Source organism: Lissotriton vulgaris, chromosome 6 (assembly GCF_964263255.1).
Source record: "Lissotriton vulgaris chromosome 6, aLisVul1.2, whole genome shotgun sequence".
Classification (NCBI taxonomy): Eukaryota; Metazoa; Chordata; class Amphibia; order Caudata; family Salamandridae; genus Lissotriton; species Lissotriton vulgaris.
Window position 1 is genome coordinate 1,800,019,711 of NC_141694.1, and position 14,485 is coordinate 1,800,034,195.

The window sequence follows — 14,485 nt, forward strand, 5'->3', positions numbered from 1 at the left end:
CTAGGGTTGAATCAGAGTCAGTCATTTTCACTTGAGGGGGTCCACAGCTAATGGGTCCTTCTCTGCGGAGGTTGCTGGTTTGGAGCGCTTGAGACTTCGTGCAAACTTGGTGGCAAGCTTGGGGTCCATGAAAAAGGAAGTCTTGCCGGAGTGAAAGATGCAAAGCTTCACCGGGTAAAGCAAAGAATAATTAATGTCCTGTTGCTGTAGCAGTCTTTTAGCCAGCACAATTTCTCGTTGGGCTGCCTGGACAGAGAGGGTGAAATCGAGGAAAAAAAGATCATGTCGCCCTGATATCTGGTTTCCTGTAGATGACAGGCCTTACACAGCAGCACGTCGCGATCCCGGTAGTTTAAGAGTCTCGCTATGATCTTCTTGGCAGGAGCTCTATGGAGGAGGTCTCGGACCCAGGAATCTGTGAGCACGCTGGATGATGCGCATTGCTGACAAGGCCTCGCCGAAGAGAGACCTAGCATTTCTTCTACATAGTCCTGTACTCACGTCATTGCTGTGGTTTATGGGATTCCAAGAATGCACAGATTGTTGCGCCAGGAACTGGCTTTGAGATCTTCATTTTTATTTGTTATAACCTCCAGCACCTTCTCCATGCAGAGCAATTTCACATGAGTCACCATCCCCTCATCTTCTAGCACAGAGGTCCGTTGTTTCACCTCCGCAATGCGCTCATCATGGTTCGATGCATTATCCCTCAACCGGTCCAAGCGGTCTGACATCTAGTCAATTTTAAGATCGATCGCTTACAGGCACGAATATTGCACGTTACAACACGTGCTTTTACAAAGTGCTGGGTAACAACGCAGTCGTTACCACGACCGCGTTGGTACAACGCAATGCCATTACTATGCAAGTCATTACATCGACTTGCAGTAGATGCCACTGTAACATTAGGAATGTATAATTTACTATTCCCACTCCAGCCTATGCAACAGTAGGGAAGGTGTTGGAATAGTAAATTGTACTATTCTTTATGTTGGAGCGCTATCTACTGCAAGTCGATGTAATGACTTGCGTAGTAACGGCATCGCGTTGTAACAACGCAGTCGTTGTAACAACTGCGTTGTAAAGGCATCGGGTTCTAATGAACGCGATGTAAAGGTTGTTTACGGTAGGGACTGGTTCAGGTCTGTGAACATGTTACGGATATTTAGCTTGGGGGTTGATGTGGGATTCATATTTGGTTCTGCCTGTTCCTCCACTGGTGGTTTTACGTTGCTTGAAGGAGATCTTCGGTTGCCCATGGCTTGCTGTCTGGTCGCGGGGCAGGGGATGGCTTCCCACCGGGGCAGGCTTGTCAAATACTGAATCTGTCTTGTAATGGGGGGTTCATGTGGAGCGCTCTCGACAAGGGGACAGTCCTCCTCTTCCCCCCAGTGAGGAGATCCAGCCGGGTGTCAGCCTTGCGATTCCCCCACTAGTGTACAGCAATGGAGGGGGCCTGCTCTTCCAGCCAATGCAGATGCTCACAACTCCGGATTACCTCCGAGCCGTGCTTATTGCATCGTATTAGCAACCCTGCTATTCGCAATATTCTTGTATCAATTGCAGAGAAACATTCTTCAATTTATTAATCCCATTCACATTCTTATATTTAATTACTACACCTGTCTGTCCCATAGCATGGAAAATATGTTTTTAAGTTTGCAGAGCTGTGGCTCAATGAATGCTTTGAGTATGCAACTGCAAGTGTCATCCAAGGCTGTGCCAGAGCCAGGATGCACCCTGTGTTAATTTGTTTAAAAATATTGAAATGTATAATTGGGCTGTTCACTGCAGACAGAAAACAGCTAATAGATCAGACGGTCTTCAGAACTAACCTTCTGCTTTGTGGGAATGATTGATACGTTTCATCCATGCATATATAACATTGTGCGACCATAACATATAAGCTCCATTTCTACTGCAAAATTATAAGATATTGTATCCAGATTGTAATTCTCCCATAGAGCTGACTAGTAACTAAAAGCAGGAAATACGGGAACGTGGGCTGGGGAGCTCAGGTGCAGGGGTGTTTTGTCCAGTGGTTGGCTGAAGTTTGAGGCTCCCATTTGGCTTTGGTGCCTAGAGAGGGAAAGAAAACAGGGCATCATGGCCACTCTAAACAATGACCCCATGGATCCTAAAGTCCCTCAACAGCAAGTCAGTGTCAGCAGTGCCTGGACTTGACACACAACAAGCCTTGGATGTGGCATCTGCTTCGGTATTGGTGCTTGGCGGCTCCTGGAGGGACCTCTGGGGGCATGCCAACATATATCTGATACTGGCATCAGGATGAATTTGAGACAAGGTGTTTGATACCATACACCATCATTTTCAGCGCAGCCATTATGAAGCTGGATAACGCGTAATGACCAGAGCCCAGTACATACCTATAACATGGCTGCCTGATCACTAGTAATGTCCTTGTACCGGAACTAAGCATTACAGGGCCATATCTTCTCATGCATATATGCCCTCACATGTATTATAATGCACATTGTCGTAGGGCTCTTAAGGCCTGCTGTAAGGGTGACTTACATATGAGACATGCAGTGAGATTGAGCATTGCACACAGGGAGTGTGCAATGTTGGGTTTTCAGAAGGGCTTGCACACTTTAACGCATCCTGAAATGCCACTCGAAATGCAGTTTTTGTGTGGGTCCTTTTGGGGGGCCATAATACATGCTGCAACCCATTGGGACCCTCTTTAGTATGCTAAAGTCCTTAACAATTGGGTTACAATTAAGGATTTTGTTTTAGAGGAAATAAAGAAAGAGAGGTCCAGCTCACTACAGATGTCACCAGTGTAAGAGATTATGTATAGTCCCTGTGTTTGAATGATGACCTCCCCACCAGAGTCATGTACAAGTTTAAGGGATTGGGCCTGTGTGAAGAGATTCTTGGGACTCTCCAGCTGAGCTCCTTGGGTTCTGAGGAAATGGAGACAGCTTTAGATGTTGCATACTTCCAAGTGTGATGGTGGCTATCCAGTTCAGAGATGGTTCTCAGTTTCTACTGTTGCAGAGTCTGAAGATGACTCTGTGTGTGCTAGATGACTGTGTGTGCTAGGAAACTACAGCATTCCCTGAATTTTTTTAATTATGGCATACACATGCCATTCCCGTTTCATGCATTGCAGGAAGGTTGCATAGAGTTTTGTGAATGTGTGTCAAATGTGACCCTATGGCACATTATTTCACAAATTGCACGCAAGACAGTACAGCAAGGCAGCTTAGTGTGCTGTGTGAAAGGCAGAGTGTAGGACTGTAAGATAGATAACAAAGTATGACTTATCTTGGCTATTGCAGGGGCACCAACAGTTGGCTACCGCAAATGCAGGCACACTTGCTACATGGTGCAGTGGTCTCAGCAGGGGTGTCAAGAAGCACGTTTTTCATCTGTGCAGGCAGAAAGCAGAAATGCACTGTAATAAGTTAAATGTGGCCCTTTCCTACACTCACTCTTTCAGGCAGCGAGGGCCAGCAAGTGGCTTAGTTGTATTGCGCTGTGTGCGATTACACAAATAGTCCCCCTACTTAATACTGAGGTTGTGTGAATAATGTACATGCATTTCCATTTGAACAGCAACTATAGTGTCCCTAACATTCCTATACAGTACCATTACATAACTAAGTACCCTAGACCACAGCAAAGTGCCTTCTATATCAATGAAAATACTCCTATTTGTTATTAACGCTAAACTGAATCCAAGCAAACGTTCACCGCCTGCATGCAAGCCATATAGAACATTTTTTGTTCTGCAAGCAATCAGAACTTGCCTTTATATTTTATTCAGTCTAGGTCACCAGCAGCTTTTCACCAGGATCCTATTACACTTGACCCCCACTTCATTCTTCAGTGTTCAAAGAGGTGGTATTTTCCAATCCAAATGAACATTCTTTCTTCTTTAGATTACGTTCTCAGTATATTCAACAACACATTAGTTGCAAATTACGTTTTTTCAGCAAATATGCCAATAACTAAGCTGAAATATTGGCCAAGAAAAAACATCAACATTGATACATTACTAGCATGAAAACTTGGAGCAAAACAAAAAAGTGATGGACGGAATGAACGGTTATGCCCAGATATAGGTCCCGTGCTTACTTTGCTACAGGACTCAGGTTATACCTAACAAACAGTGCCTTTGGAGACGAAAACAGGCCTGTGGTTGTTTACCTTCCTGTCTGGAGGGGTCCTGGCAAGATTGTTCCTGTGGAGAGGGACCTAGAACGATTTGTATATGACTAATCTACCTCTAGAGTGGTCTAGTGAGCAAAAAGCAGTGGACTTGTATAAGGCCCCTAGTAATTACACATGCCTGAGAATAATTCAAGTAATTTTTCCATCACCTTTTTGTAGTAACCCTGAATAAGCACAAGCAGCGCCAACAGGTTTGATGTCCATATGGCTTGTGGATCAAGCATTTGTCCATTATACAAATGTAAAGCCTATTGGCTTTAACAATGCCTAGTAGAACCAGAGAGTGAACAGAGACAAAAGCATCTGAAAAATTGATATCTACAGATAATAAAAGAACCCTATTTCTGTAGCTTATATTTTTAGATGCTATTGTTACCAGGGCTTCTGGTTGATTGATTTTAGATGTAAAATAGTCCATCATACAATACAATGGAAACTGAAAGAGACACCCACCAGCCAACAGAAAAACTTTGAGACTGAAATATGCCTGCAGAATTATTCAAGATGTGCTTGCAAATGGCTCAAGCCAATGGCTAAACGTTCTGGGGCAAAATAAGTCAATAGCTGAAGAAGGCCAAGCCAAAGCCATTTAAATTAAGAACAGAATACAGGACAAAATGAGACATTTTTAACTTAACAGTACAGGGATTGGTTAATTTGAGCTGTATTTTAATCAATGTTTCATGTCAATTTCATCTGTTTTCAATTTTTTTTAATGTGTAAAGGCGACTTTTACATTTGTATTGTTAGTGGAATTTTATTCATCCGAAGGGACAATCAATGATGATGAAATACAAGTACAGAATACAATATTATACACTTCAAACAACAAAAAAGGCACATACATATCTCATTCTACATGTTTGGTAGTTATAGCGGCTCAAAGGTTTACATTTACAATGCCAATAGCTCAAACTCTCCTAAATGCGAGACCTATGGCATTGCAAAGAAGCAGCCGCCATTGTCCCCGCTGCTTAGAAAGTGAAAGCATGCATGGCGGGCTGAATGTAAGGAAAGCAAGTTGTGCCTGCAGTAGAGCGAAACCCATTAAAGAAAATAGTGCTTATAGACAAAATAAAACATACCGTGCAGCAACAGAAGTAAAAGGGCCAGTCTTCAAGGGAGGTTTCAAATGAAGACAAGGCTAAGGAGGGACTAACAAGGCGATTAAGGAATCAGAAGTCAGCATTTACAAAGGACAATGACACAAGCCAATAAAAAATATGGGTGGAGATTCAAATCCCTAACTCAATACAGCATACCTTGCAGAGCAGCGCATGCGCTGCCCAGGCTCAACGTAAAAATAGGACTTCTCTATATGAATAAGCCTTCATTGCCTTGACTCAAACAGTGGTATCTCATCCCAACACATGAAATTGTATGGGGAAAGAGAAGTTGATAAGATTCATTCACCATCATTCTCGCAAGTCAAAACAAACCGCAAGGAATCAATATCTGACCAGAACTCACTGACGAATTTAGGAGTTGGAGCAGTGCACTGCTCTACAAGTGGCAACGCATAGACGAACAAGTCAGAATCCATCTATTGCCCTTCGTCCTCACCAATAGATTTCCAACAGTGGAGTACAGTGTGAACAGCTTCAGCATTGTGCTGTCTGAGAGACAAAAAAAGTCCAGCACTGCATTTATTAAGTGTCTCCCACTGATGTCATTGGCAGCGATCGCACCAAAAATGGCTGTTCTCTGAACATGGCCTTTTACTATAAAGCAGAAGCAAACTAACCCTGTCTAGCATAGTCTTTCTTCTTGAGGTACACTCCTAAATACAAAATCATACACATAGAAAAGAGCACAAGGCTCCTACATGTAAGATGTATACTAAGCACAATTTGCATGTAAGTTTATCGGACAATATACTGGTTTACCCGTTGTGCATGGCATTACTTAGCGTTATGATTTGCTACAAAAACAAGAACATTCTACTGAAGTTGATTTGTCATTGCGCCAAAGCCTTGGAATTTTGCACTAGTCCACCTCAGACAACATCCTTTGCATGACTTAACAGCAGGTTGGTACAAAACACTTTTGGTATGCACAAGGGTCAATTTTCGGAACAAACTACTTTTTATGCATTGAAGTTGATTGTCGTTGCTCTTTACGTCATGCAAGTCCAAGCGCAATCCTTTAGGAAACCTGGGCCTTAATATGGGAGGCAGTTCACACACACATCAGCCAACACATGCAGGACCTGAAGGCATGGACCTTAAGGTTAGAAAAGTAGTGGGACCAGAACTCATTTCATTCTTGTGGATTTATCACAGAATGGAGACCATAATAGGCTTCGTCTATTGCTCCTGCTGGCTACCTAGGGTCAGGCTAAAACTCTGGATCCTGCCCACTGAGTAATATTCTAAACAACAGCAACCAGTCACACCAGGCATTCCATCTTACAGGAACTCATATACAGATAATGCTGTGAAGGGGCACAGAATGAAAAAGGCCTTAACCCACTCCTGTTTTTGGCACAGGAAGCAAATATTCAAACCATAGTCAATAAGGCTAAAAATTACTTTATTCACATTTCTAAATAAACAAAATATTGTACTATGCACAAAGAATATGCATGCAAAACTTTAAATAAAAAGTAAATTAATAATAACTGGATAAAAACTGGACAACACTGTAACTAAGACGGATCAAATGTTGACACTTTAAGTAAGGAAGATGCAGAGTAGTATGGTATGTAGCGCTGAAGAGTGTTTCTTAAGTAGTTTTCAGATTCCTTTTTTTCGTTTAATCCTGGTGCTTCAGTATTGTTTGATTTGAATGAAACATACGTTATTAATGGTGCATACATGGAAAAATGAGGGTTCTTTTTTTACTTTTTACAGTAAAACAAATAATCTTAAGCAAACGTTTCTTCTGAACCCAGGAACATTGCTGAGTACAATGCACTCATTTAGATGTTATTCTCACATGGCACATGAAATAAAATGTATTTGAAAATGTATTTTTTCTTATAATTTTAAGACAATGCACTAACTCACCTTTGTTCCATACATTTTATGATATCTAAAAACTAGTCAAGAATATCTTGCATCACTTAAATTGCAAAATGTGTTTAACATTTTCTGAGATGGATTACACACAGATAAAAAGAGTGCTTGCTTTGAATGTGTTTCAAGTGGTATAATAAGAACAATCTACTCCTGGAGGACACATTGGCAATGAGTGTTAACACTGAACTGTTCCCCAAAATATCATCAACTACAAGAGTTGTGATCTCTTGATACATTGAAAAAAGTATATGGACACTTTATGGCACATGTAGCTTTGTATGTTACAAGAAGAAGTAGAGTTATTTTCATATAGCTATTGAAGTGAACAGCCGGTTCTCCGCTGGGATGGTCTGGAATTAGGCTGAATGTAACGGAGGATATCGTCTTCCAAGGTTTTTAGTAGCACTGGGAAATCATACTCATCCAACTCAAAGTTGGAGGTCAGAAAAACATGAGATGGGTTCAATCCTTCAACTGCTAGACACTGCATGGTATTTTCCTTAATTTTCCAAAGGATTTGATCTTTGTTGTACACAGATTTACGTTTCTTTTTTGCAGTGTACAAATCCAAATCCACTTTTGTGCGCACAAAATAAAACCTCTTCCTCATATCTTGTATGCGACGTGCAAGCAGGGCATGGTTGCATCTGAAACGCTCAGACGTGACAATAATGAAAAAGTCATACTTTTTGAAATTCACTTGCTCAAAGTACGTCTCTGGTAGAAAAGTTGGTGTACCAATCCCCGGAAGATCCCACAGAGTTACATTTGGGTACCTAGGATGTTGGTACGGTGTTGGATGAGCAGTCATTTCCACCACACCAGTCTTGGCTGAATTGAGATCCTCATCCATCAGACCGCGGAGGCAATTGACCAATGTGGATTTCCCGGAGCCTGCCTCTCCAGTGATAGCAATGTCCAGCTTGGCATCTGCCATTTTGTTTGATTGTCTTAATGTTAATATATGTGATGGGTTGCCTTTCTTGCGCTTATTTCAGCTTCGTCCACAAAGGTGCATTTCTGTCAGAAAATAAATTAAGAGGGTCACCATAGGAAACTCTACAACATTTTGTAAAGCCTTAATGAGGATAACATGGCAGATTTTGACCATTGTGGCAATGCTTTATTACAAACAGATTAGTGGCTCGTTGATCTTATTGAACCAGAGGTACCAATGTAGAACAAGCAGGGACAGACAGGCCTTTGATTCCATCAGAATGCTGAAAGACTTAGAAAACAGGATGAGAAAAAAGAACAGAACCTCCCAGGGACTGCCACGAGAAGTGAAAGGCAGATATCTGGAAAGATACTTACAAAAAGAGTTCCACTTTATCCGCGAACTGGAAGAACATGGTGAAAAATAGGTGAATAGACCCGACAGAAAGACAGCACTTATCACAACGAGAACAAAGACCACAGACACTGACAACAGTAAAGAAATACAACAGTAAAGAAATACAAACTTAAAAAGAAAACCATGGCAATAACAAAGAAGAAAGAACATATCATATTGGAAGGAAATACGCGCTTGCTGGTTCAAGATTTCTTTGCAGTAACCTTACAAAACAAGCATTAGAAATGCAATCGGGCTCGGATTTATTTGAGTTTGAGCTAATGGCATTGTAAATGGTAATGTATTTTTGCTAAGTGTTATGGAGTGTGTTAATGTGGTGGTGGTGGTAGTGGTAGTACTGGTGGTGGTGGTATTAGTAGTACTGGCGGTGGTGGTAGTACTGTTGGTGGTGGTAGTGGTAGTACTGGTGGGTGTAGTAGTGGTAGTACTGGTGGCTGTAGTAGTGGTAGTACTGGTGGTGGTAGTACTGATGGTGGTAGTACTGGTGATGGTGGTGGTACTGGTATTGGTAGTACTGGTGGTGGTGGTACTGGTAGTACTGGTGGTGGTACTGGTAGTGGTAGTAGTGGTAGTACTGGAGGTGGTGGTACTGGTAATGGTAGTACTGTTGGTGTTAGTACTGGTAGTACTGGTAGTGGTGGTACTGGTGGTGGTGGTACTGGTAGCGGGAGTACTGGTGGTGGTGGTACTGGTAGCAGTAGTATTGGTGGTGGTGTTACTGCTGCCCGTAATACTGTTAGTGGTAGTACTGGTGGTGGTAGTGGTACTGGTGGTGGTAGTACTGGTGGTGGTAGTGGTACTGGTTGTGGTAGTACTGCTACTGGTAGTACTGGTGGTGGTGGTAGTACTGTTGGTGGTGGTACTGGTAGTACTGGTGGCTGTAGTACTGGTAGTACTGGTGGCTGTAGTACTGGTAGTACTGGTGGCTGTAGTAGTGTTAGTACTGGTGGCTGTAGTAGTGTTAGTACTGGTGGTGGTAGTACTGGTAGTACTGATGGTGGTAGTACTGATAGTACTGGCCACTCTGCACTCACCGCCACTCTGCACTCACCGCCACTCTGCACTACCACTCTGCACTACCACTCTGCACTCTGCACTATCACTCTGCACTCTGCACTACCAATCTGCACTCTGCACTACCAATCTGCACTCTGCACTCTCAATCTGCACTCTGCACTCTCAATCTGCACTCTGCACTACCACTCGCACTCTCAATCTGCACTCTGCACTACCACTCTGCGCTCTGCACTACCACTCTGCGCTCTGCACTACCACTCTGCACTCCCACTCTGCACTACCAATTTGCACTCTGCACTCTCAATCTGCACTCTGCACTACCGCTCTGCACTACCATTCTGCACTCTGCAATACCACTCTCAATCTGCACTCTGCACTACCACTCTGCACTACCAATCTGCACTCTGCACTACCACTCTGCACTACCAATCTGCACTCTGCACTACCACTCTGCACTACCAATCTGCACTCTGCACTACCAATCTGCACTCTGCACTCTCAATCTGCACTCTCAATCTGCACTCTGCACTACCACTCTCACTCTCAATCTGCACTCTGCACTACCACTCACACTCGCACTCTGCACTACCACTCACACTCGCACTCTGCACTCTGCACTACCACTCTGCACTACCACTCACACTCGCACTCTGCACTACCACTCACACTCGCACTCTGCACTCTGCACTACCACTCTGCACTACCACTCTGCACTCTGCACTACCACTCTGCACTCTGCACTACCACTCTGCACTACCACTCTGCACTCTGCACTACCACTCTGCACGACCACTCTGCACGACCACTCTGCACGACCACTCTGCACTACCACTCTGCACTACCACTCTGCACTACCACTCTGCACTACCACTCTGCACTACCACTCTGCACTACCACTCTGCACTACCACTCTGCACTACCACTCTGCACTACCACTCACACTCGCACTCTGCACTCTGCACTACCACTCTGCACTACCACTCTGCACTCTGCACTACCACTCTGCACTACCACTCTGCACTCTGCACTACCACTCTGCACGACCACTCTGCACGACCACTCTGCACGACCACTCTGCACGACCACTCTGCACGACCACTCTGCACTACCACTCTGCACTACCACTCTGCACGACCACTCTGCACGACCACTCTGCACGACCACTCTGCACGGCCACTCTGCACGGCCACTCTGCACTACCACTCTGCACTACCACTCTGCACTACCACTCTGCACTACCACTCTGCACTACCACTCTGCACTACCACTCTGCACTACCACTCTGCACTACCACTCTGCACTACCACTCTGCACTACCACTCTGCACTCTCAATCTGCACTCTGCACTCTCAATCTGCACTCTGCACTCTGCACTCTCAATCTGCACTACCACTCGCACTCTCAATCTGCACTCTGCACTACCACTCTGCGCTCTGCACTACCACTCTGCACTACCACTCTGCACTCTGCAATACCACTCTCAATCTGCACTCTGCACTACCACTCTGCACTACCAATCTGCACTCTGCACTACCAATCTGCACTCTGCACTCTCAATCTGCACTCTCAATCTGCACTCTGCACTACCACTCTCACTCTCAATCTGCACTCTGCACTACCACTCTCACTCTCAATCTGCACTCTGCACTACCACTCCCACTCTCAATCTGCACTCTGCACTACCACTCACACTCGCACTCTGCACTACCACTCTGCACTACCACTCTGCACTACCACTCTGCACTCTGCACGACCACTCTGCACTACCACTCTGCACGACCACTCTGCACGACCACTCTGCACGACCACTCTGCACGACCACTCTGCACGGCCACTCTGCACGGCCACTCTGCACTCTGCACGACCACTCTGCACGACCACTCTGCACGACCACTCTGCACGACCACTCTGCACGGCCACTCTGCACGGCCACTCTGCACTCTGCACTACCACTCTGCACTACCACTCTGCACTACCACTCTGCACTACCACTCTGCACTACCACTCTGCACTACCACTCTGCACTACCACTCTGCACTACCACTCTGCACTACCACTCTGCACTGCCACTCTGCACTGCCACTCTGCACTGCCACTCTGCACTGCCACTCTGCACTGCCACTCTGCACGGCCACTCTGCACGGCCACTCTGCACGACCACTCTGCACGACCACTCTGCACGGCCACTCTGCACGGCCACTCTGCACGACCACTCTGCACGGCCACTCTGCACGGCCACTCTGCACGGCCATTCTGCACTCTGCACTACCACTCTGCACTACCACTCTGCACTACCACTCTGCACTACCACTCTGCACTACCACTCTGCACTACCACTCTGCACTCTGCACTACCACTCTGCACGGCCACTCTGCACGGCCACTCTGCACGGCCACTCTGCACGGCCACTCTGCACGGCCACTCTGCACTGCCACTCTGCACTGCCACTCTGCACTGCCACTCTGCACTACCACTCTGCACTACCACTCTGCACTACCACTCTGCACTACCACTCTGCACTCTGCACTACCACTCTGCACTCTCAATCTGCACTCTGCACTCTCAATCTGCACTCTGCACTCTCAATCTGCACTCTGCACTATCACTCGCACTCTCAATCTGCACTCTGCACTACCACTCTGCGCTCTGCACTACCACTCTGCGCTCTGCACTACCACTCTGCGCTCTGCACTACCACTCTGCACTCTGCAGGGAGACTGTGTTCTCTCCTAGTGAGTGCCTGCAGCTGGCAAAAGCAAGGTGTGAAAAGCCCGGGTTTCATGGTTCGCTGGAAGGTGCACGTCTAGCAAGGTAAATTCACCATATTATTAAAGATGTGGTTGACGAAGACCAAGGTCATCAACATACATAATGTAGTGACTTTGAAGCGGATATCCATTTGAAAACAAGCACTGGCGTTGCCAATAGGTTTCGCATTTGGAAAGTTGGAGCTATTGGTTTTGTAAATGACATATTATATATATATATTGTTATTGACAATGCCAATACTTTTAACTTTAGCATATGTGACACTTTTAGTATTTGTAATGTCACATGTTTTGTATTGACGTGACTTAGATGTATTGATATTACAATTAACAATGGCTTTTAATTTTTTTAAATAATTAATACTTAAATCCTTAAATGTTATTGTTTTTTTGTTTCCCTTCGTGAAGCATTAATCAAGTAATGTCATTGTAAATAAAAAAGTCGTTTACCCCCAGGACATACAGATTCTGGTATCCAAAGCACCAAATGGGCATGCTATCCCCCATTTGGAAATAGAAAACCTGTGATAGGTGCCATTTATCATGTGTTGAATTCCGAACCTAGAGAACCATCCGATGGTACAGAGCCCCCTCAAGTGCACGAAAAAGTTTACGCTGCGCTACAAGGGAAAGAAAGTGTTGTGCTGTTGCTGCCACATATGTAATCCAATGTGTAATTAGCGTCAGTCTAAATAACAGGGGTTACAGGATTGTGAAGGGGGGACTCCGAGGGAGCAGAGCCCATGACCGGATCCCAGCCCCGGGGGGGGCGGCAGAGTGGAGGGAAGGAGAGCTCGGGGTGTCTGTGGAGGTGTACACGGGGTGGGGTGCAGATCAAGAGTGCCCGAGGGCATGGGTTTAAGTACTTCTGAGGGTTGGAAGATGGATTTGTAGTCGGAAGGGCCTAGGACTCTGGGGTGAGGGGGTCTGAGAGAGAGCTGTGACGCATGAGAGTCTGGAGGGGGCTGAAGAGTGAGGGGGTCTGAGATGTATGGAGTTTATGATAGCGGATATGGTTTGAGGGGGTCTGGGGCGGGGTTTGTATAGTGGATATCGTTTGAGGGGGTCTGAGTTGTATGGAGTTTATGAGAGCGGATATGGTTTGAGGGGGTCTGGCGTCAACGTTAAGACTGTCCGAAGCGTCTTAGGTGAGGAGGTTTGCGTGACTGGTCTGTGGATTCAGAGACCTGAGCGCTCGGTGGTGCGTGGCGTCTGTGTGAGACTGGAGCTGGTTTGAAGGAGCCTGAGAGGGTTTGTAGATAGACTTATCCTGAGGAGTCTGTAAGAGAGCGGACAGGGGGAGTATGGAGGAGCCGAGTTGATCGGAAAAGATCTGATTGGTTCTGAGAAGATATGTAGGTTAACCATTTGTGTAGCGCCTGAAGCGCGCCAAGCGCTGAGGGGGAGAGGAGGCGGATGTAAGAGGGCAGGCTGGAGCGGAGCCTCATCGGGTCTCGGTTCATGCGCGGAGGGGGGTTTTAAGATACTGCAGGAGTCTGCAGGGGGGCGCCGTGAGCTGGAGGTCTGGCGGGGGTGAGCGAGGGCTGAGGGGAAGGGTTATGACTGAGTCTGGGTAAATAGAGGGGGATCTGGGTAGTTTCCTAGGGTTATAGGGCGATGGCATCTGGTGTTTTGAAGGGTCCATGAAGAAACGGCGGAGTTCTGTGGTGGTCCGGGTGAGGGGATGTGGCGGACAGTAAGGAGGTCCGCAAGGACCGAAGGAGAGGGCGAGCAGCCCGGGACGAGAGAGCTGCAACGCGAGGATGTGGGTGACGGGGGGTTGGTGGGGGTCTGAGATGATCAGGAGCGGGGGAGTGGGTCCTGGGGGCTTTGATGTGAGAGATAAATTAGGGGCGGGGTGGACTCTGGCAGGGGAGGGAACATGGCCTGGAGAGAGGCCGGAGGGAAGCCGGATGGGGGCGGGAGAGCCTGTTGGGGGGGGGCGGGAATGCAAGCGAGGGGAGGAGAAGTGTGGCAGGCGGAATAGGGAGATGCGCGTGCTTGTGTGGTCACGTGAGGGTGAGGGTGGGAGGGTGAGTGAGGGTGTGTGATTGTGAGAGGGGGTGAGGGTGTGTGGGGGTGAGTGAGGGTGAGGGGGTGTGAGAGGGGGCAAGAGGGTGTGTGAG

At 46.3% G+C, this 14,485-nt stretch overlaps 1 long non-coding RNA gene across 1 annotated transcript in view; it reads right to left on the reverse strand.

Annotated features, from left to right (window-relative positions):
• Positions 1 to 6,715: 6,715 nt before the first annotated feature.
• Positions 6,716 to 14,485, reverse strand: part of LOC147709527 (uncharacterized) — a 60,134-nt gene continuing 52,364 nt past the window's right edge. Inside the window, exon 2 of the long non-coding RNA XR_015296700.1 lies at positions 6,716 to 8,240. This is a non-coding gene — a long non-coding RNA (uncharacterized LOC147709527). The remainder of the gene's footprint in view (positions 8,241 to 14,485) is intronic.